The sequence below is a fragment of the Lactuca sativa genome, chromosome 3 (genome assembly GCF_002870075.4).
Source record: "Lactuca sativa cultivar Salinas chromosome 3, Lsat_Salinas_v11, whole genome shotgun sequence".
NCBI lineage: Eukaryota > Viridiplantae > Streptophyta > Magnoliopsida > Asterales > Asteraceae > Lactuca > Lactuca sativa.
In genome coordinates this window covers 121908179-121933024 of record NC_056625.2, presented here as the reverse complement: position 1 = coordinate 121933024, position 24846 = coordinate 121908179, and the positions used below count along the sequence as shown (strand labels likewise).

The 24846-nt window shown below is 34.7% G+C and overlaps 1 long non-coding RNA gene across 1 annotated transcript; it reads left to right on the top strand.

Annotated features, from left to right (window-relative positions):
* The first annotated feature begins 9191 nt into the window (after nt 1-9191).
* On the top strand, nt 9192-10713 carry LOC128133047 (uncharacterized). Its single transcript, XR_008231239.1, has 2 exons — nt 9192-10273; nt 10549-10713. It is a non-coding gene; the product is annotated as an uncharacterized LOC128133047 (long non-coding RNA).
* The last annotated feature ends 14133 nt before the right edge of the window (nt 10714-24846 follow it).

The following is a 24846-nucleotide window of genomic DNA, read 5'->3' as shown; positions in this document are numbered from 1 at the left end:
CTTTGCTTTTCTATTGCGCCAAATCATTGCAGATTCAGCAGCAATAAGCATATATGTGAGATCTATAAGGGTCACGTCGCGGTTCATCATATAGTACTCTCTTACGAACTCACTATATGAGTTAGGAAGTGACTGAAGAACCCAATCAACAGCCATTTCCTCACAGACAACGGATCCCAACATTCTTAACCTATCAATGTGTGACTTCATCCCTAGGACGTGTGCACACATGGACTTTCCTTCTTTATATTTACTTGCCAAAAGGGCTTGAGTGATCTTGAACTTTTCAAGCCTTTGAACTTGTGGGTTAGGGAGAATAATTGGAGGAGGAGGAGGAAGTGAAGTATGATTTCTTGTTCCTCGATCGAATCGTGGAATATCATCTTCATGTGGAATGCTTGTTCCACGGGATTTGAGAAGACCATAGTTGTCAAACTTTGACATCTACAAAACGGGAGAAAAACGAATTCAAGTTAGTTGATAGATTGAGTCCTTAGTAAATCACCCAAATGAGATACTAAGGCTAGGACCCAACACAATATCCTACAACTCGGGAGAGGGATGCCGTAACCCTAATTGCAGAATATTTGAAGGTAAGTGAATGACGATTCACTAATTTCCACCATGAAAAACGAAAAAGAAATTTAAGTTTTAAATTTATGAAAACTCCTAGATCCTTTGAGATTCATTGAACTTTCAATGGCATGTTTAAATCTCGATATGCCCCTCTTGTTTGTGACTGGGATGCCGAGGATCACAAAGCGGGTGTGAATAACCATGCAAACTTACATAGTGCCCTCACATGTTACAGTCACCTATTCGATGTGCCGGTAAACCACACACGCTCCACCGAACTATGACAAACATTGAGTCACCCTTTGCTACCTTTGCTTAGACCCATTTAGTGTGCCGGTAAACCACACACGCTCCACTAACGTCTTCGCAAGGGCACAAAGTGTAATTTCATGGAATTGCATCAATTCACTTTTGCCTAAGTAACTAAGATTGGGAATTTTATGAAAACATTTAGTTACTTTAATAATTCATTATACTTATAATGGAAGGTTTCGTCCCATCCTACCCATTCGGCTAACGACCCTCCACTAGTCAAGAGTGCGGTAGGTAAGAGTGGATACCCAATCAATCGCCATTTTATAGGCAATTTCCTTAAACACCCCTTATAGACCAGCTTCGTGAATGAGGCCTACTAACGGTAAGACTGACTTTTACTCATACATATATAATGTTAGACTTTTAATGTTATATATAGTATAGGGTGTATTTTAACACTTTTAAAATACTAGGTGGTCTAATTTAACAATTATACTTTTAATTCAATTAAATTGTAAACCTAAACTTTTATGGATTTATTAAACATCTTTTAATTATACACCTTAATTAATTAACAAAACCATAAGGGTGTGATTTGAACTTTTTCAAAACTATACTAGGGTTTTAGAGTTTAACATTCCTAATTAAACTTTTAATCAACTTTTAAATTCCAAAACTTGAGGGCAAGTTTTGAAACCTTTTTCAAAACATTAGGGTTTCAACTATTTAAAATTCAAAACAACAAAACTTTTGGGGTTCAAATTTAAACTATAAAACCTAAAGGGCCAAATATGAAACTTTTCACAACAACAAGGATCAAATAACAAATAATTCAAATTAACATTTAATTACATAATTATCCATATTTGATGATTTCTTGCAAAATAATTTATCAATTTATTTAAAATAATTAATCAATTATCTTATAAGGAAACAATTATCTTATTAATTGATAAATATCTTCAATTAGATTAAAAATATAGTCAAATATATCATATAATCGGATTAATATTAATCTAACATGATAAGGTAATTATCCATAAGCAAAAACAGCAAGAAATCCCGAAGTACCCTCCTTCTGACGAGTTGACTCGCCGAGTCAAACTTGGACTCGTCGAGTCACCTTGGACTCGGCGAGTTCAGCCAAGGACTCGGCGAGTCCAGCCTCCAGAATGCAAAAAATCGAATTTTTCAGTTACAACAAGCATCAATACAATAGAAACCAATCATGTCTCTGATACCACTGATGGGTTTTGGTCATAAGACATCCTATGTGCTCATACAAACCCTAAAGCTCGGATCTAGGTTTCTCTATTGTACATACTTTGAATCCAAGACTATATACCCTAATTCTAGCATATGGAAATCAGAATTCACATGTAGTGAGGTTTAAGAACATACCTTGATTGTTATATAGCAATAACAATCCAATTCCTCCTTGAATTGACCTTGGAAAGCTGAGAGTCACAAGTGTCACTCCTCTAATGGCTTACAAACACCATAAGCAAGTGGAGAAGGTATAAAGAGAGAGGAGGGATGTTAGAATTCGTCCTTAGGACCTCTTGGGAAGGGTTAGACGAATTCCTAAGCCCTAGGGGGTTTATATAGGTGTAAAGTTTAAGGTTTTAGTCCTTATCCTTATCTAGTTGCTTGTCCACCAAGCAACCATAAGATAAGTCCTAGAAACCCTTATCCTAGTCGAATTCTAAGGGATTTACACCTCAAATTCGTTCACCATATATATAAGATAGTCCTTACCTTATTTTGTAACTATCACATAATTACAATTCAGCCCCTCTAGTTTAATTAATTACACTTGATCACAAAATTAATTCTTAATTAATTATTGACCAATATTAATTAAACAAATATGATTTCTCCTTTAATATATTATTCTTATAACATATTAATAAATCATAATAACCTCTCTCTCTTTATTTATTTCTCCAATCAAGTTGCTTTGGTGAAGCCAACCCAAAAGGACCATGCACCATCGGGTCAAGTACATACCAAAATAGTTATGGACTTAGACACTAATCCAAAACCTTTACCAAATGTTAAATATGCCTTTGTTATTCTTTCTAGAGAAGAGTCTCTTCAAAAGAATGGATCTCTAGGACCTACCTCTGTTTTTAATAGTAAAGTTGATGATTCTAAAAGGGGACAAGGTCAAACTAGGTCTAGAAATCAAGGGTTACAATGCAAACATTGCAACCTTAAAGGTCATACAATAGAAAGGTGTTATAAATTGATTGGTTATCCAAAGGATTTTAAACCTAGAAATGAGATTCATAATCAATAAAAATCTTTTTCTGTGAATTCCTCTTCTGTTGGATCTAACAGTAATACTTCAGCTTCTTCTAAGTCAGTTCTTGGAAGTGATGCTCACTTTCTCACTGGTGAACAATACTCTAAGTTTCTTCATCTTATTGGTGAGAATTCTACTAATGATGATGTGTCTGTTACTGCAAATATGGCAGGTATATCAGTGTTTCAATGTTGTAATTCTTTTGTTAATTCCAATAATTTTCAAAGCTGGATTGTTGACTCAGGAGCAAATCAACATATGATAGCTTCTAAGTCACAGCTTAGAGATGTTGTATATGTGTCTAGACTTAACCTTCTTTTCAAACATCCTAATGGTTCTTCAACTCCTATAAATAAAATAGGAAATCTTCAGTTGTCTTCACATCTTACCTTATTTGATGTGTTTGTTGTTCCATATTTCATTGTTAATCTTTTGTCTGTTCATAAACTTTGTAAGGATAGTGGGTGTGAAGTTGTTTTCTGAACATAATTGTAAAATCTAGGATTCACTATCAAAGGAGATGGTGGAGAATGGTAGAGAATATGGGGAGATTGTATTATCTTGATTGTGTTCCCTCAGGTATTCCTACTAATGTGACTTCTAGATGTTGTGTTTCTAAACTAACTTAGCATTGTAGACTTGGGGGCTGTTTGTTTTGCACTTACCCAGTCCAATCAGAACTGACTGCTGACTCGGTCAGCAGTCAGGCTGTTTGATGTGTTGTAATTTTGTCTGACCCTGTCCCAAACTACTGACCGACCTCCTGACCCAGTCTCATAAAAAAAAAAAAAAGTGGACTCGGTCTTTATGGTCGATTGTCCTCATGTGCCCTTATCCCAAAACATGTCTTCTCTTCACGCCTTTATTCCTCATCGCCAATCAAGTCTACAGCTTCATCGAGTTCTTCTGCCCCCAACCCTCTCGCCGAACACCATCTTGGTCGCAACAGGCAACCCCGTCGCCGGTACCTTGTGAAGCGACACCCAACTCCAATGCGTTCCTGCACCAGCGTCTCCCTCCTCCGGCAACGCCACCCTCCTCCACTACCCTCTGTACTATCGATGCCTAAGGTAATTGGAGTGTGTGTTTGTGTGTTTATCTGTAATCGACACCTTAATTACTCTCATATCTTAATCTATTACAAAATTAATGGATCAATTGGCATCCAATTTTACATACATACGATTACTACAATTATTAATTTATTGATATCAATCTGATGTTGCCAAGGAGAAATTAAGTGGACAGCAAGGGATCCATCTGGATTCCTTTCAGCATACGAATTTAACTACAGGTTCACATTCAAAGCAATTTTAATTTTCAATCATAACTACTTTACAAAGTGCTTAATCACTGATTGAACCGTGAATTCACGCTCATGTCTAACATATCCTATACAAAGATAATGATATCAGGGGAGAGCTCAAATATCATCAAATTATTTGCAACAGTGAACTAACTTATGTCTTTTTGCTTTAAAACCAATCACTTATCTTTATATTTTCCCTATTAGTAATCAAATTCCTAAATTTTAAAATGAATAATCCAATGCCACTGTAGATACAACTCATGAATTGCTTCTTCATTGTTGTTTTTAACATGTATAGTTAAACCTTTGTGTTATTATTTTTTTTTTTTTGAAGAATAGTTGTAAATTACATCATTTTGTCCTTATTTTATATTCTTATATGCATCTTTTTTTAGAATGGTTGTAAATTACAAGGTAATGTTATAAATTAAATGGTTAACATAAAGGAATTACTACAAATTGTTTGAGGGGAATATAGTCATTTTGTACGACCAGTCAGATGCAAAATCAAACAACAAGTTTCAGTAAAAAATTAACCCAATCAGAACTTCTAACCCAGTCAGCTCTAACCCAGTTAGCAACTATCAAACGACCCCTTGGTCATCCAACAGACCAAGCTCTGACTTCTTTAAAGAAAGTATTAAATCTTGGTAATGAGTCCCTTCCTCCTTGTGATGTTTGTCATAAGGCAAAACTGACTAGAGAATCTTTTCCACATAGTCAGCATACTTCAACTAAATTAGGTGAATTGATTCACTTAGATGTTTGGGGACCTTATAGACTTGCTTCGGTTGAAGGGTTTAAGTATTTCTTTACTATTGTGGATGACTTTACTAGGGCCACTTGGGTTTTTCTTTTAAAATCTAAGATTGAGGTTTTTTATTGTTTTAAGTCTTTTGTTAATATTCTTTTAAACCAATTTAATGTTAATATTAAGATTGTACGTTCAGACAATGGTACTGAGTTTGTTAATAATCAAATGAAGTTTTTTTTTATTTTGAAAGAGGAATAATACATCAAATATCTTGTGCTTACACTCCACAACAAAATGGGGTTGTGGAGAGAAAGCACAGGCATATTCTCAATGTATCACAATCTCTTTTATTTCAATCAGGAGTTCATGTTAAATATTGGGGAGATAATGTTTTAACTTCTATTTTTTTAATAAATAGAATGCCTACTTCTATCTTAAATGGCTTGTCTCCTTATGAACTTGTTTTTAAAAGAATTCCTAGTTTTCATCATTTAAAGGTCTTTGGTTGTTTATGTTTTGTTGTTAAACAAAATGGTACTGATAAATTATCTGAACGTGCTGAAAAATGTATTTTATTAGGGTATTGTTCTGATAAAAATGCTTATAAACTTCTTAGTTTAGATACTAACTCTTCTTTTGTATCTAGGGATGTAACATTCTATGAGTCTATTTTTCCATATAAGTTAAAATCAATTACTGTTGACAATGGTTTAAATAATTCTGGCCCTAGTGATCTTTTGTCCTATGATGTTTTTGACACAAATGAGTATATAAATGATTCTATTAATCTTGATTAGCTGAGAGTAGAGTCCCAATTGGATGGTCATGATGCAGCCATTAGTTTGGATGTCGTCAGCTCTAGTGAATCTGTCAACCATGGTGGCAAGGAACTTGTGCCTCCTACTGGTTCCTCTATTCCTTCATCTTCAAGTGTATCAGAGGAGAGTAGTCGTTCTGTCTTAACCCCTTCTATGGAACAGTCTATAAGTGCTTTTAGGACTAGGCGTGAATCACATATGCATGTTAAGTTTGCTGATTATGTTGTTGAAGACAAATATAAATATGGTATTAAGAGGTCTATTAATTATTCTTGTCTTGATAATGAAACTAAGTGTTTTATTTCTAATCTCAATAAGTCTGTTGAACCCAAAGATTACAAAGAAGCTCTGTCTGATCCTAAATTGAATTAGGGTAATGAATGAAGAAATGGAAGCTATTCATCGTAATCATACTTGGGAAATAATAAAGTTGCCAAAAAACAAAAAACGTATAGGGTGTAAATGGGTCTTTAAAATTAAGTATAAGTCAAATGGAGAAGTAGAAAGGTATAAAGCACGTTTAATTGCTAAAGGATATAATCAAAGAGAAGGAATAGATTTTGAAGAAACTTTTTCTCCGGTTGCAAAAATTGTTACTGTGTGCATTGTTATTTCTTTATCTGTGCATAATTCTTGGCCTTTATATCAGTTAGATATAAATAATGCATTTCTTTATGGTGATCTTACAGAAGATGTTTATATGACTCTTCCACCTGGTTATTATTCAGACAATGATTCTAGGGTTTGCAAGCTTACTAAGTCCTTATATAGCCTGAAGCAGGCTCCTAGGAAGTGGAATGAAAAATTTTGTGCATCATTGTTTATGTTTGATTTTCAACAAAGTATTAGTGACTATTCTCTATTTGTTAAAAAATCGGATAATTCAATAACTGTACTTTTAATGTATGTTGATGATATTATCTTAACTGGGAATAGTGAAATTGAGATTCAAAAGGTCAAGGATTTTATGAGAAGTCAATTTTTAATTAACGATCTTGGAATCCTTAAATATTTTCTTGGAATAGAGGTAATAAATTTTGATGATGGTTTATGTTTAAATCAAAGAAAGTATTGTCTGGAATTATTGCATGAGTATGGGATGCTTGGTTGTAAACCTTTAAGTACACCTTTGGAAACAAATTTTATTGTAAGTTCAGGTGATACTAATGAAAAAGATAGATTGTTGGAAAATAAAAAAAAAATTCAAAAGTTGATAGGTAAACTTATTTATCTTACAATTACAAGACCTGATATTTCTTATGTAGTTCAGGTTCTTAGTCAATATATGCACAAACCTAGAAAATCTCATTTAAAGATTGCTTTTAGATTGTTGAGATATTTGAAAAGTAGTCTGGAAAAGGGGTTGCTTTAACTAAGCCAAGTGTGTTTGAATTAAAAGGTTTTGTTGATGCAGACTGGGCTAAGTGTTTAGCCACATGGAGGTGTGTATCAGGTTATATGGTTTATCTTAATACTTGTTTGATTTTTTGGAAGAGTAAGAAATAGTCTACTGTTTCTAGGTCTTCTACTAAATCAGAGTATAGAACTCTTGGTTCTATTACATGTGAAATAATTTGGGTCTTAAAGATTTTGTTTGAACTAGAAGTTAAAAATCTTATTCAGGTTTCTATTTTTTTTGTGATAATGATTCAACGATTAAGTTAGCTCTTAATCCTATATTTCATGAAAGGACAAAACATTTTGAAATTGATCTACATTTTGTTAGGGAAAAAATTGCTAGTGGTGTATTGAAATTGGTTAAAATAGATTATTCTGACCAGAATGTTGATATTCTTACGAAGTCTTTGAGTGTGAAACAACATGATTTTTTAATAAATAAAATGGGTCTTATTGATGTTTTCAGAAAAGGAAAATAAATATTTCGTTTGAGGGGGGATGCTTGCAATCTCATATTTGTTATTTGAAAGAAAATGTGATATATAGTTAAAGGGTACTTTGTGTAAAGAGTATATTCTGTTGGATGTTAGAAGTATTTTGCAGGTTGAAGGAACACGCGGGTTGTAGCTTGGGTCAAGTTAGGTTCGAGTTATATCTATATTTGATATTCGAAGTATAAAGAAAGAGAGAGAAGGTGTATTTGTCATTCAGTCGTGATTCAGATCAGATTTAGGGTTTTCTCTCTCAAGTGTTCTTCATCTTGTTTCATCATCTTCATATGTTTAGATTAGGCTTTTATATACATCAATATGTTTACAAAACTCTTGGTTTATATTCTCTGATATATGATAGTTTAGGATGAGTGTACAAAATGAGAGTAGAATATGTGTTTTGTAGTGAGTTTTGAGTTGTAAGTAACTTTAAAGCCATCTATTTCATGATCCTCAAATGATATGAGAAATGATGATGTTGGAAAATTTTGTCTTGTATGTTTTAACATAATATACCATGTGGCCATGTGATAACAATAATGAAATCACTAGCATTTACACATTTTCGACATCACGATCGAGAGAGAAATTTTGAAAATGTGAGATGCAAATAAAAAGTGACTTTACTTTTTGTATAAATTCGAAATCTAAAATAACCTGGGTGGCCATTTCGACCAAAGCCTAAAAATGTGGGTCAAATACGGATATCATTAAGAAAACATTGTTATTTTTGTGATTATATGGGTCCCAGGGCCACTATTCAATTTGGTCTCCGAAGGTTAAAAAATTTCTACTGTCCACGTGATAATATCCACCACCAAAACAAGTATCTAATAAAACATACTAATATGTTATCTTTTACACATAAATTTTATTTGCAATACTTATTAGGGATTATATATTACGTTAAGTTTTGGGTTTAAACCTGGTTGCACCGATTTTGGTAAAAATTACTAATAAAAATGATAAACTTATTTTCACTATCGACATAATCATGTCAACCACTAAAACAAGTACCTAATAAAATATACTAATATATTATTTTTTACGCATAACTGTATTTGAAATGATAACTATGAATGATATATTATGTTAAGTTTCGGGTTTAAATCTGATGACACTTGTTTTAGTAAAAAAAATACTAATAAAAATGAGAAACTCTTTTTTTTACTTGTTGAAATATTGAAAGGCATACGTTATAAATGAATCTCATCGTATCCTACATTGCTGGTAGAAAAGAAGATGAGAGTCAAATTCCTTCTATAAAAAGATATTGCAGACAGCGAAAGACATCTTTTTTAGTGGTTTTTTTGTGAGTTGTATTTTGCAAGTTCAAGTTATAAACTTTATCAAACCTAAAATGTTTGTTTAAAGTTTGGATTTCTTTAACGTTGTTCAAACTAATTTTTTTAGTAAAAGCTTTTTTGGTTTGAGTTCGTGTGAGTTTGACGGATTTTATGGGTTTGTCCCATTTTGACCCGACCAAACACGAACCCGTTGTCTAGATGTACGTTATTATATTTGATCGAGTTTTTTTTTTTTTTTTTTTTTCACTACTGCTAGATATTCCTGCATCCGTTGTGATTATACCCAAAAACTATTATGAACATATTATATTGTTACTTACGTCACACCATTTTTCCTTGTGCGGTTTTAATTTCTTCTAAAATTAAAAAAGTTAAATTACATTGTTACCCCAACAAGTAAAAACTATAAAAAGTGAAGTTGAGTCATAGAAGAAAAGGCCAAATAAGAATGTAATGGTCGAGAGAGAAGCAGCTGAAAAGGGAAGACGTGGGAATCATATACCCTTGGTAAAGAAGCGATGATCAAAGGCTAACTTGCCTTTCTTATATGCTCATCATCCCCAAAAGAACCTTCCTTTTCCTTTGCATTATTATTATTCCACTCCAAAATTCCTAATTGTTTGTGTGTTTTCTTAATAATGTCAACTTCTTCTACATTTTTGGTTTATTTTCCATCGTTATGCGTTCTTTGCGAGTTTTTATTTTCATTTTACAGTTGTATAAGTAAAGAGAGACCGAATTCATATATTCGAGATGATGAATTTTCTTCCATAAAAGTGAGGTCCCATGTATGCATCTTTTAGTTTCGAGGTTATATGAAAAGAAAAGAGAATTTTAGGTTCTCTTTTATCTGCATATTTTATTCCCGTTTAAGATTTTCATGTGTTCTGTTCTTCACCATTTTGCTGATATTTAAATGAAGTGAGACTATTTTAACATCGTATTTTTTATATTTCTTTCTAAACGTTTCTAGGTGATGAGGTTCTTAGTCTAAATCTCTTTAATTCACGTTTGTACATTAACATACAGAATATTTTCTAAGTGTATAGAACCAATGGTACGCTCGTTTGACAAGCTTTCTTATACAGTTATATTGCATGTTCGTGTTATTTCTTATGTTTTATAGATATATCATTTGCATGGTGAGGTGTACCATTTATGCTGATGGTTCTATGAGCATACCAGATAGACTGTAGGACAATGGGACATTCCAGTCAGGCTGAAGGCTCTATATGCATGATGTTATTCAGTTATTATTGTTATGTATATTATGTGTTGGTACTTTGGGAGATCTTACTAAACGTTTGCTTACAGTTTTGGGTTATGTTTCAGTTACTTCGGATGATTGCGGAAAGGTAAAGACATGACCTTACACATCCTCATATTTTGACTTATGATTTTGGGAGACTCTGATGTTGAACATGTATTGAAAAATATGTTTGTAAACAATTTGTAAAATTGGTTGGTTTTAAAAAGTTTAAAATTTTTCATGGTTTTTATGAGTGTTAAAATTTTTCTTTTATGTGACGATTGATTTTTTTTGTAAACCCATGATTTATCTTGGGATGTAAAAGTGTTAATTAGAGTAAATTTCCGCAAAGTATAGATAAACTCTGATAAATCCTCTGGATTATATGTATAGAAATCAGGGTGTTACATATGGTATCTTAGTAACCTTCTTTATTTTTACTTGACATCATTTGAATAAATGTTTCATACTCTAAGAAATAGCCTCAAAAGATATAGATCAAGCAATTTTATAACATATTCAAAAATAAGTATGAGTCATAATAGAACTTTATTGCTTCACCCAAGAAATGGAGATGCCTAAGTCATCTTATCACATAACAAGAATCATATAAATCAAATGACTTACGATTAAATGATATCAAAATCCTTACTTATTGTTATGTACTTATAGTTCATGTGACCAACACGACATTGTCACATATACATATAATCCAATGTTCTAAATAGTGTGAGGCATAGTATGGTGGCAAGGTTAAGCCTTAAGCTTTTACGAGTCATCAAATTTTTCAAGACCTACCTTAAGACAACAAGTTATACATTTTTAAGGTGTGCCTTATGTTGGTGATTTTGCATCATCAATGTGTATTTAAGTGTAATGGATTGACTTGTTGACCAAAAATCAATCTTGATGAATATTAAACAAGTAAGGAAGGTGCGGAGTGCACACTTGTTTGAGTTTATTCAAGATTCAAAGTAGATTGTCATTTAGGGGCGAAGCCCCTAAACGAACGGGGGTCCGGGGGCAGCGCCCCTGGGAACGGGGTCCAAGGGGCGGCTGCCCCTGGCGGGGTCCAAGAGGCGGAGAGTTATATGGTTATATATAAAAATGTCTTAGAAATCTGAATTTTCTATAAATGAACCCGGTTTTTTGACTTCGTTTTAACCCTTTTTAATGATCCGGTTTTAGTGATAGTTTGTGACTGTTATAAACCGTTTTGACAGTTGGAGTAGTTCTTTGGACAAAGAAAACTGCCTTGACAATTTTCAGACAAATGATATACATAATCATTCTTTGGTCATTATTTTCCTGGTACAAGAACAATCACGAAATCATAACTTCATATTCTCTATTCCAGAAACTCTTCTGAGTCTTATCCGATTAAAGGTTGGGAGTACCACCCAAATACTTTAATCTGAAAGTGTTTAACACAATTCTCAGGATTTCCAAGTCTTTCCATACCCCAATTTTCTAACACCTTAAGACGACAAACTTTTACGATTCATGATATTATTTCAAATGTAAATGCTTATATTACCAAGTACTTCAAGTACGACACAATACTATAATCTCTCTTACTTGAAGTAGCTGACGGTATAATCATTTGCATTTAAAACATTACTCCCTCCGTCCCATAATTATTGTCCACTTTTGACTTTTGAAGTCTTTATTCGTCAACTTTAACCTTAAATATTTTTATTTGTGTTATATATTAACTTATGAAACTTATATCAATGAAAATACATTTAAAATACAATTCATTCATATATTTTGCATCAAATATTATGTATAAAAAACAGAAATATTTAAGGTCAAAGTTGAAGACTAATGACTTCAAAAGTCAAAAGTGGACAATAAATATGGGACGGAGGTAGTATTATGCATATTGATTTTATAATAGTAAAGGGACAATATCAAGGGATAATCATCAAGATAACCAACTATGAATAATATGATAATAATGAATTTGGTTCGAGAACCAACACTTTTTTATATGGAAAACAGTAACTAATTCAAAACTAAATAAACAGACTACTTGGAAATCTAGTTGGTAGCTTCTAAGGTTTAGGGGAGTGTTGCGGTCGCTAACCGTGGTTTCGCCACCGTGGCAGGGAACACCGCCCCTGGGTGCGGTCTAGGTGCGGTTTTTGTCGTAGTGTGGCAAGTTTGGCCGTATTTTTTTTTATTGGAATGGGAGGTTTGGCTATTTGAACGGTCATTTTTCAAATTTCAATTTTTTTAAATAACCCTATGCATACATATCTTTTTTTTTTTTTTTACAAAACCTCATGCACATTTCTTTATATTTTACCATATTTTTCTCAAATTCTCTCAACATGTCTTCTTCCAAAAAGTCTACCAACGAAAAAACACTCACTAGAAACACAACAACCCCAAGACCATCGTATGATCAATCTATTTATTCGCCTTTGTATTGTCCACAAAAAATTTCACAACCACAATCACAATGACCAACACAACCACTTCCACAAACACAACCACAACCGGCCTATATTTTAACCCGTTTGACTTTTTTTCTCAACCTGAGTTTGTTCAACAAACACAATCACAACCACAAACACCCATTTTTGATTCCGAACCAGAATTCGTTCAAGAAACTCAACCCACTCGAGTACCAAGTAAATGAAAAGAGAAGTTGGCGGCTAAAGGATATAAACCCCTAAAAGTGTTTGTATTGGCACAAATCATGGATCGGTATTTCAGAAGATGCGACGACTGGAACAGACCAAAAACTTAATCGTTTTTGGATGTGGGTTTTACATAGGTTCCACAAAGGAATGAACCGTCAAGAATATCTTTCAAAACATAAGTGTACTCGAAATGGGAGAAGATGAATAAGAAAGTCATGTTGTTTAATGATTTGTATACCAACATGAAACGTCAATGGAGAAGTGGAGAAAATGATGATGTGATTTTGCAGAAAGTGCTGAAAGTATATCAAAAAGAAAACTTGAAGGTTTTCAAGTTTCTTGAAATTTGGAATTTTCTAAAAGAAAACAAGAAATGGAAAAACAGCAAAACATCCGTTGAGCATATTGACAAGGATTCAAAACGCTTAAGAACATCCGAATCCGACCACTCTACATTTGATGCTCGTATACAATTCGAACTCAAAAAAGATGAACTCATTCAAGTTTCACCACCTTCCTGACCAATGGGAAAGGACAAAAAAAAAAAAGTAAAGACAGAGGCAAAGACAAAGCGTCAGATTCGGATGAGCTGGAAGAAATGGGGGCCAATATAAATGGTATAAAAGATAGAATGAACAAAATTTTGCAACTTGCTTTCAAAAGAGAGCTTCGGAAACAAAGGGATGAAGACTACTAAATACTAATGATGAACATATCGTAAATGACCGGGGTAGAGCTTGAAATTGCTTTAACAATGAAAATCGATCTCAAAAAACTTTATGCTAATAAATAGGTTTAAAATTTCTTGCTTTTTTTCTAAGTTTTTAATCATTTGATGTATGTTTTTTTTAAGGTTATAGGTTTAAGTTTTTTATATTTTTTTTCTAAGTTTTCTAGTTTTTTTTTTTGCAACGTTATGTTATGTCTTTTTAAGTAATGTAATATACGAGTATTAATTTTTTATTAATGAAATTTTACGTATTTTATGAAAATTAAAGTTTTTATTTATATTAAATTGCTAAAAAAAATATATAACCACTTATTGGGTGTGCCAACGAGCAACACTTTGGTAATATGACATCAATATAACAATAACAGTATGACAAAATAAAAAAATATATCAATATAACAATAACAGTATGACAAAATAAAAAAATATGACACCATTCACTCCGCCCTAAGTCATCATGATTAGCTCCATCACTTATTCTCTATTCCTACACATAACAATAGATGTTAGTATCACATGTCGATGAATATTGAAAAGGTATAAAATCATTTCATATAGATATACTTGAATTGTTGGTCTCATTATCTTTTCATTTATTAAGCTCTACAAGTAGCAATGTTAACACTCAACATCTAGTATGCTCCTCTTCGTTGGGCAAACTGGCAACCTTATGGGCAACACTTTTTCCTTTGCCCTTCTTTTTCCATGTGGTTTTTTAACATGATCATAAGTACTAAAACGATATTACATCCACACAAAATATTTGTCAAAACAATATTCAAACATTTTTTTTCGTTACAACCAATTTTACTCGTTAGATTTTACCAAGTTTCACCATATAAACCATTTTATTTGAAACCTTTTTTAACGTTTTATTTTGTTTCATAAACAATATTTACAAATCACATATCAAAAATTGATTTGGTCAATTTTATGCACAAACTAATTTCGAAATAAACTTTTTGACCCAAAAGGAGTCGCCTCTAGAATCCACCACCATTGGATTTTTGGACACTATTGTCGTCACTGACAGCCGCTTGTCTTCTTGCAGCTTCGTTGCCTGCTACGTGTTGTTGTTTGCTACTATTAGACAACCTCAACTTCAGCCACTGTCTCACGTGGGCCTGATGTTGGTGGGTTACTAGGATGAACCTAATAGGGAGTTTTAGCCAAGGATAAACTAGATCTAGGCCATGGCTAACTTTGTTCTTGAGCTATGAGATGAAAAAAGTTGGTCTATATTTGTTTCGACTGTCCTTTGGTCTACTAGGCTTTGTTGCTTTGCATCTCTTCCAATGTTTTAAAAATTAATATTTTAGTTGAACTGATATGGTGATCGTTTCCAGTTTAATCGGTTCGATCGCAAGGTCAACCGGTTTCCATAATTTTAATATTTTTTCCTAGTTTCCTATACATACATGTATATATAAATTAAGAATTTGATGTTGGAGCCCTCCTTCTCTCCACAAAGGCTCTTTTGGAGAGACAATCTTGGGCTCCACATATATTTATATGGTATCAGATTCGACGTCCCGCATCCCATGACACAGCACATCCCTGTTTATCCTCATCGAGCCTACGACTCTGAAGGGGAGTGACTATATGTGTTGGAGTCCCTCTTCTCTCCACAAGGACTCTTTTTGAGAAATATTTTTGAGCTTCACATATATTTACAATCCATTATCCAACAAAAAATACTACCAAAGTTTATTATACTAAATAGTTTTTTTTCCATGTGTTTTATTCAATTTAGCAAGTTCAACCGGTTTAATTTAACCGTTTCAACCGGACTTTTTGTAAAAATTGGTCGGCTCGTTGAGATTCAAAAATAAACATAAAACTGGTGATAGTCAAATCACTCCTTTCTACGGTTCGACCGGCCGGTTCAAACTGGTTTTTAAAACATTGATTTCTTCTCTTCTAGTTATCGTATTTTACAAGGAAAAAAGAAAGTAAACATGGCCGCAAAACAAATTCAATTTAATCTTTGTCTCCTAAGGCTATTCGGAATGGGCATTAACCTATGTGTGAGTTTCATATATAGCATACTAACCCATTAGTGAACACCGCCCCTAAGACGGGTGATTTGGTTGTGAAGTGTGTTGGAGTGATGTTGAAGAGGGACGAAGACGCTGCTTTTGTTTGGGTAAATCCTTGACCGTTTCTTTTGTGAGGTTAGAATAAAAATAAAATTCTTTTTTTCATTGGTTAAATGAATAAAAGCTTTTGTGAGGTTAGAATAAAAAAATCTTTTTTTTCATTGGTTAAATGAATAAAGGATAATATTTGTAGACTGATAACCATTTCTAATGGCTAATGGTTTGATAATGAGTTTGTAGTGAAACACACATGACTTTGAGTTGGCAACACTTTTTTGATGAGTTAGTTGTGATCACTCCCTTTAACCTAATAAACAAATCAACAATATGTCACATGTCATCATTTAATTTAAATTTCGTCACATGTCATCTTCTAATCTAAATTATGCCATATATCATCATTTTAATAGATGGTAGACTTTTTTCAACATTTATTATATTTCCTAAAATATATTAAAGAAATTAAATTTAATAATTCATAGATCCATAAATTTTAAATTTAATTCAAAACAATTCATAATTTGATTATTTTGGTTACAATATCAACCGCCTTTCAAATATTCAAAATCGGATCATATCCTAATTTAAAAATGGTATTTTATGTTGTCTACCTAATCAAATACGTTTTAAAATCTTTCATGATTTAATAAATCCTAAAAATAAAAGTTATTTTACTCTACGTACCTTCTCTAGACGTGAATCTTCATTTAAATATATGTTCCTATTACATGGTTTTGCCTTCAGTCTACTTGAAAAAAAAAATGCTATAATTTTTATGATATTTAATATATTCTTTTTTTATATAATAATTATAAACATATCATGGTTTTTTTTGTATCTCATAACCTTGTATAAACAAGTACTTTTCAATAATTAATAATAACTAAATAGATAGTTCTTGGTGTTGTGTTGTTGTAACTTATGTGTTTTGTGCATATATTTTTATAAATGTCATAACTGTATTATAATAATAAAAAAAAATATTTAACTATATTTTAATATTTTAACAACATATCTTGAATTTACAATATATATACATAATCATTCACCAAAAGGTTTCTAGCCCAACGGTATCTGGTGTTGCCTTCCCTCCTTGAGGTCGAAGGTTCAAGTCCCACTATGGACATAGGTGGAATAACTTAAGAGTAGTGTAGTATATATATTTGTATTTGCCATTCCAAAAAAAAAAAAAAAAAAAAAAAAACCATAATCATTCATTTATGTACTGACTCTACGTAAATTTAATTAACAACTTATTACATTACTAATAACATCTATTCATCATAAATACAGATTTGTACATATAAATATGTATTTTTACATGTTACAAAAATAACTACAATTTTATTTAACTTATCATATTAATTCAGCTTTACTTACAATCTAAAACTACATTGTTTTTTATTCTATTGACATTTGGTACTAATTTTTTATAAGAAAATGACAAAAATAGCCATTTACACTAATTACATTACAAAAATAGCCAAAAAAAATCGAAATTACAAAATTAGCCCACAATTTCGCAGATTGAAATGCCCCGTCTGCGAAATCAGCATCCCATCTGCGAATGTACAAGCAGCTAAAGCACAGTTGTGCTTTAGCTGCTTGTACATTCGCAGGTGCTTTTATTTTTATTTTTTAATTTTTTTTCTCTATATATAGGGGTAAAATAGCAGATTGAATAGGTCCATCTGCGATTTACTCTCATTCTATCTACGAATTTGTGGTTTTTTTTGTTTTTTTTTTTTTAGTTTGACTATGAAATGAATTTGTTTGACTACGAAATCATGTTGCTATATAAAAAGTTTTGTAGAAAATTATCATTTTGGTTGTTATTTGTTTAGGAACTTTCTCTACAATTTGCTCAAAAAATGATTGAATATTTGGTTTTGTCTTGTAACCGGTGGGAGATGGCAAGTTAATGGAACTAATCTGGAATACATATGTCCACAGGGAGGTATTTCTGAACTTACTTTGATATTTTCTGAGTATATTAGTTATACTGATTTTGTATCTTTGGTAAGAAGCAAAATTGGTTTGTTAGACAAATATAGAATTAGTCTTCGTTTCCGCCATCCTGAATTAAATTATTATATAGCTATAGTTGAAGACTTGGATGTTAGAATGTTGATAAACGTAATCAAATGTAGTGGAGGAAGGGCTGTGAAAGTGTTTGTGGTGGTTGATGAAGTTGAGGAGGTTAATGGGGGTGGTGAAATTGGAAACCAGCTTGTTGGTAATTTATGCAGTTATAAAGGGAGTAACGATCCGATAGGTACTTTCAATACTCCTAGTTTCACAGTGTTGCTGAAAATGTTAATGTTAGTTATTCACCTATTCACTATGTGGATCCTGAGAATTACAAGTCTGTTGGTGATGATGATGTTGGTACATATCTTATTCATGTGGGTGGTCGTTATGATGATGTTGCCGAACAAGAAGTTAAACTTATGAATAGGCGTGTGGTAGATAAAACTAAAAAGAAAAAAAATTCAAGTCAAAAAAATGAAAAAATCATGTTTACGGGGCATTATGTTGATGTTGGTGATGTATGTTTAGATATAACCGAACTACAAAGCAATTCCGATAGAGATGAGTTGGGTGATGAAGTTAAAGCTAAGTTTCCCGATAACCTTTTTCACGGTATGCCCCCTGTACCAGCATGCCCAGTTGATATTAATGAAGATATCCCAACACAGATGGTAGACATGAATCTTCAAAAGATTCAATGTGAGAGTATATTTAAGAACAAAGAACTTTTAAAGCGGTGTATTGGTAAAAAAATGTCTTCGAGAAGGTTTCCAGACGAGGACAAGTAGATCCACCAAATCAAGGTATGAAGTTGTGTGTGTTTCGAAAAATTGTTCTTGGTTAGTAAGAGCAAAAGCAATTAAAAATTCTGATGGACTTTTCCAAGTGAATAAATTTGTTGATGTACACACATGTTCTTCAACATTGTTGCAACCTAATCATCGACAAGCAAACAAATATGTTTTGGGTGAATATGTTGCTGATGTTTTGGCTGAAGACTATAGTAGATTTTATCGGGGAAAAGAAATTGTTAATGATATGAATGATCAATTGAATATCAATATCTCATACCATCAGGCATGGTGTACGAAGCAATATGCATTGTTGTCGTTAAGGGGTACGAAAGAGGATTCTTTTACCAAACTTCCGGCGTATTGTCACAACTTGGCCAAACATAATCCGGGTACTGTCACACGTATTAAAACAGATGCTGATGATCGCTTTGAGTTTTTGTACGTCGCACTCGGTTGCTCGGTTAGTATTATCATATTATATTAATTTTTTAATATTTATTTTGGTGTATTTGAATAGATATACAGTGTATTCTAGGTACGCGCTTTTGTCAATTTTTGTAAGCCGACCCTAGTAGTAGATGGAGCTCACCTAAAGGGCGAGTTCAAAGGTACCAGGTTACTTGCAGTTACTAAGGACGGACAAAACCAAATATTACCGGTTGCCTATGGTATATGCAAAAATGAGTGTACCGATTCTTGGACATGGTTTTTTCAAAAACTACATGATTGCATAGGAAATATGCAGGAGCTTACAATTATATCTGATAGGTCTCCATCTATAGCAACATCCGTTGCCAACATTTTTCCTCACGCTCATCATGGAAAATGTGGTGTCCATCTATAGCAACATCCGTTGCCAACATTTTTTGGGAGGCGTACACAGTTGATGCTTTTGATGCTGCCATGAATGTTATGAAAAAGACAAAATAACCAGTATGGGAGTACTTAAAAAGTATAAATCCAGAAACTTGGTCAATGACACATTTTAAAGGGAACCGATACAATCTTATGTCGTCCAACAGTGCGGAGTCTATAAATGCATTATCTAGACACGCACGTAAGGTGCCAATACTTATGTTGATCGATTTTTTTCGTGCTACAATGCAACAATGGTGGTTTCAAAGACGTAACTTTGCAGGTATTAAGTAAATTTGTAATATTAATGTTTTATTAATTTTGATGTTATTGATCTTAACTTCTTCATTTTGGCTGTTTTTTTAGCGGAAGCAACAACAATACTTACCCCTTGGGTGGATGAAGTTGTAAAAGAAAACAAGAAAACTTTTACCAAATGGGATGTTCGCATGATCTCAAATACGAAATGTGAGGTCAAAAAGGGGGCACAAAATGTGATTGTTGATTTTCAACATATGACATGTACATGTAGGCATTGGCAACTTGATGGGATACCTTGTGGTCATGTCATAAGATGTTTAACAGTGTACAATTACCAAGACTGCTCGAGGTTTGCATTAAATGCTTACTTTACCGAAACACTGAGGAAAACATATGAGGAATCAATAAACCCTCTGCCAAAGCCATCCGAATGGGAGATCCCCGATGATTTGATGATTGTTAAGCCACCTATAATGGATAAACGTCAGCCAGGCAGGCCAAGAAACACAGACCGCATTCCATCCCAAGGCGAGGGTCCAATTATAAAAGAGTGTTCTACATGTGGTCAACTAGGACACACGAGAAATAATTGTACTGGAAGGGCGTCCGGTAGCGGAGCACGTCACATAATTTCTACTGCAGAAATGACATTTAATATTGGTGGTTCAGCGGGTTGCTCACAAACCTATAACGCTGATTTTGATATAAAACAACCTTGAAATCAAGAGTAATGATGACTTGTTTACTTATTATGTATTGTAATATTTTTATTAACTCTTACAAGACATTGCTATGCTTTCATATTTTAGTTAAGTTTCTTGATTATAACAATTAATGAAGCCTTTATATTATAAAATATAGTTTGCAGATTTTTTTTTAACAGTTACAACATGTTATTTAAAAAAACAACAAACGATCCTTTTGCAACCTAATCTGTTTCATGATAATATTACAACAACTTTGTAACTAATTTTTAAACTCAGGGAACTGCAATGGGTACTTCTCTTTCTCCATTGTTATATAGTCATCCCTAATTCTCATTTTGTCTTCCAAACGATCCTTTTTTACCATAATGTGTATCAACTGCTCATCCTTCTCAGCAAACCGTTTTTCAGTCGTTTTGATTGCCTTCTTACTCTTTTTTATCCAATCTTTATGCTCTTTGATTTTGTTTTTATTGAGGTCAATCCATTCTTGAGCTTGTTTGCATTCCAATTCAATATCATTAGCAAGTTGAGTGAGAAGTCGGGATGACTCTTTGTCCTCTTCTTGTTGTTCTTCAGCCTTCTTTAATTCTTCAAAATTTTCATGTGACATATATGGCCCGGCTGAAGAGGGTGTATAAAAAGGGTCTACCGAATCACAGTAGTAACAATCTACTTCGTTGCATGAGCAAACTTCGAATTTGTGTGAGGAACTCATAATAAAGTCGATATTGTATTAAACTGGAGCTATAAGTGGTATTTATACATACTACACAGTAATGACAAGTCCAACTTTGAAATGACTAGACAGTAATGACAAGTCACTGTAGTAACCTGCACATCGTAGTGGGACCCTTAAGTGACAAGAGATAAATGACAGTTTGACATGATAAAACACTACATAAAGCTGAAAATCGTAGTCCAAATATAACCATTTCGTAGTCAAAGTATTAATTCATAGTCTATTTATTTATATAAATAGATGTTTAAGATCTAAAAACCAAACACCCAAATCACCTAAACGAAACGAACTCCCATTATTAGAAATGTCCTCGAATGCAGCAAGTTCTTCGAATGAAGTACCTGGTTCCAATTCTGAAAGGCCATGGACGACAAACGAGGATGGTGTATCGTTACTTGCTCCCCCGCATTGCCTAATTGGTGATGAATGGACTCGCATAACATCTTTGTTTAACCATGAGATGGGAGAAGGACAAAAAAGAGAAAAATCAGATGTTGTTACTAAGTGGATGGATGTAAAGGAAGAAGTGACATGGTTCAATCGAGCATGTAATTATGCGAAAAGTAACAATGTTCATTATCGGGACGAAGAAGAGTTCTTGGAAGTTGTTACAGATTTTTACATCTGTGAGCATGTAACACCGAAAATTTTTTAAAATTTATTTTTCACAATTTATAAAATCATTTCTCTCTTAATTTCAATAAACATCAAATTTCAAATTCCAATATGTATCATACAAATCCCAAGATCACATAATTATATCAAATTCCTCTACGTGTGTACAGATCAAGTCGGCGCCTTCCCACGGTCATCGCTAGTACCTGAAACAACAACACTAACACTGTAAGCACGAAGCTTAGTGAGTTCCCCAAAATACCACTCATAAACACATAATAGCCACTCGAGGCTAATACCACTCATAAACACATAATAGCCACTCGAGGCTATAACTCTATGGGTCCGTGCACCCAAACTCTGTGAACCCTCAGGTTCTGGCTCTAGGAACCTTCCGGTTCCAACTCTATAAGCATGCACAACATAAATCACATAGACATCATGCAGTACAACACATAGCATACACATTACATACACATACTCTATCACATGACTCTGGTTACCTACTCAAGGTAAAGTATAGTGAGAAGACTCACCTCGCGTGTCTCAGTTTCTCACAATCCCTGGAAATCTCTCGTACTCGATCCTCCGAGCTCTAATCCTCCTATAACATCACAAGGCTCTAATTAACACTTTTTATCTCTAAAGTTGACTACCCCTAAGAAGTCAACACAGGTCAACGGTCAACGGTCAACGGTCAACTTTGACCGGACTCGGCGAGTGCACACGGCAACTCGGCGAGTCTAGACGTTCTCACCACTCTCTAGGATTCCCTTTCTACACGTCGAGTACTCCCCCTTGACTCGACGAGTTCCACCTGGAAGAATCGCGGGGCCACCCCGACTCAACTCGCCGAGTCTCAAGAACGACTCGGCGAGTCCCAGCTCGACTCAGACCTCATGACAATCCTCTCCAACTCGCCCTGACTCACTGGGTCAACTCCTGACTCGTCTGGACCACTCACTGGCCGGTCCAAGGCAATCTTCAAGCTACTCGCCGAGTCTGCTCATCGGACTCGGCGAGTCCATTCCATGCAATCACTCAAACTTGCTTCTAAGGTCAGATCTACTCCAACAATTCATAGATCTGGCCCTCCTAGACTGATTCATCACGTAAAGTCCCAGTCTTGATGCATGAACAACCTTTATATGACTAATTATGAAGAATCTTCAACAAATCTCACTATACAAGGTCATGACCTCCATTGCTCTCTATAAAGCTTGAAGGATGAGGCTCTCTGGACCTCTATGGATCCAGATCCGAAGTCTCATCACTAGCATGGGACTATTTGGCCATCAAATCAACTCAACAAGGCCACAAGAAACCCTAAAATCGGCTATACTTCACAAAACAGGAGATGAGTCGAAATTATACCTTTGGATTGAAGGGTCAAGCTTCCAATCCACCAAATAGCAGCCCCCCTTGCCTCCTCTTGGCTAGAGCCTCCTTCTTCTTTGCTAAACAACACACAAATGTCAAGAATTGCCTCCTTTCACTCACAAATCGCTAAAGCACTTTTAGGGTTTCTCTCTATGGAATGATGGATGCAAATGACGGCCATAAGGCCATTTAAATAGGTCCCAAACCCGAGAAATTAGGGTTTCATTAAACAGCGTGGACTCGCCGAGTCCATATCCTGGACTCGCCGAGTCCGAACGAATCCCGCGTCCAGAATCGCGACCCTACTCGGCGAGTCTGAGCTCCAACTCGCCGAGTCCCTTCTCAAAACTCAAAATATTAAAACAATAAAATACCTGGAGATCCGGGCTGTTACAATTCTCCCCCACTAGGATTAGACTTCGCCCTCGAAGTCTCGCTCTAAAATAGCTCCGGATGCTGAGCCCGCATCTCGCGCTCCGGCTCCCAGGTCATCTCTGATCCCTTCCGGTGTTGCCACTGAACCAACACCAAAGGTACCTCCTTGTTCCTCAGAACCTTGATCTTCCGATCTCTGATGGCTACTGGTCTCTCGGCGTAATTCAGGCTCGCATCCACCTGAATATCCTCTAATGGAACTACTGCCGACTCATCGGCAATACATTTCCTCAATTGCGACACATGGAAAGTGTCGTGGATTTGCCCCAACTCTGCTGGCAATTCCAAACGATAGGCTACCCGGCCTACCCTCGCGATCACGCGAAATGGCCCAATATACCGGGGCCCCAACTTGCCCCTCTTCCTGAATCGAATCACCCCTTTCCAAGGAGAGACCTTCAGGAGAACGAAGTCACCGACCTGAAACTCAAGCTCGGACCGGCGTCTGTCTGCATAACTCTTCTGTCGACTCTGGGCGGTCAACAACCTTTGTCTGACCTGCTGAATCTGCTCTGTCGTCTGAAGCACGATCTCGGTACTGCCCATCACTCTCTGTCCGACCTCTCCCCAGCAAATGGGGGTCCGACACCTCCTACCATACAACAGCTCAAAGGGTGGCATACCAATGCTCGAATGATGGCTGTTGTTGTAGGAAAACTCTGCCAAGGGTAGATACGCATCCCAGCTACCCCCAAAATCCAACACACATGCTCGAAGCATGTCCTCAAGCGTCTGAATCGTCCGCTCACTCTGACCGTCTGTCTGGGGATGATATGCGGTACTAAAATGCAATCTAGTACCCAACTCCTCATGAAATTTCTTCCAGAATCTGGAAGTAAAGCGCACATCACGGTCTGAAACAATCGAGATCGGCACTCCATGCCGAGATACCACTTCTCTCACATATAACTCTGCCAACTTCTCTGCTGAAGAACTCTCACTGATGGCAAGGAAGTGAGCGCTCTTCGTCAATCTATCCACAATCACCCAAATTGCATCAACTCCCCTAGAAGTTCTCGGCAATTTGGTGATGAAATCCATAGTGATCTGTTCCCATTTCCATTCGGGAACCTCCAATGGCTGC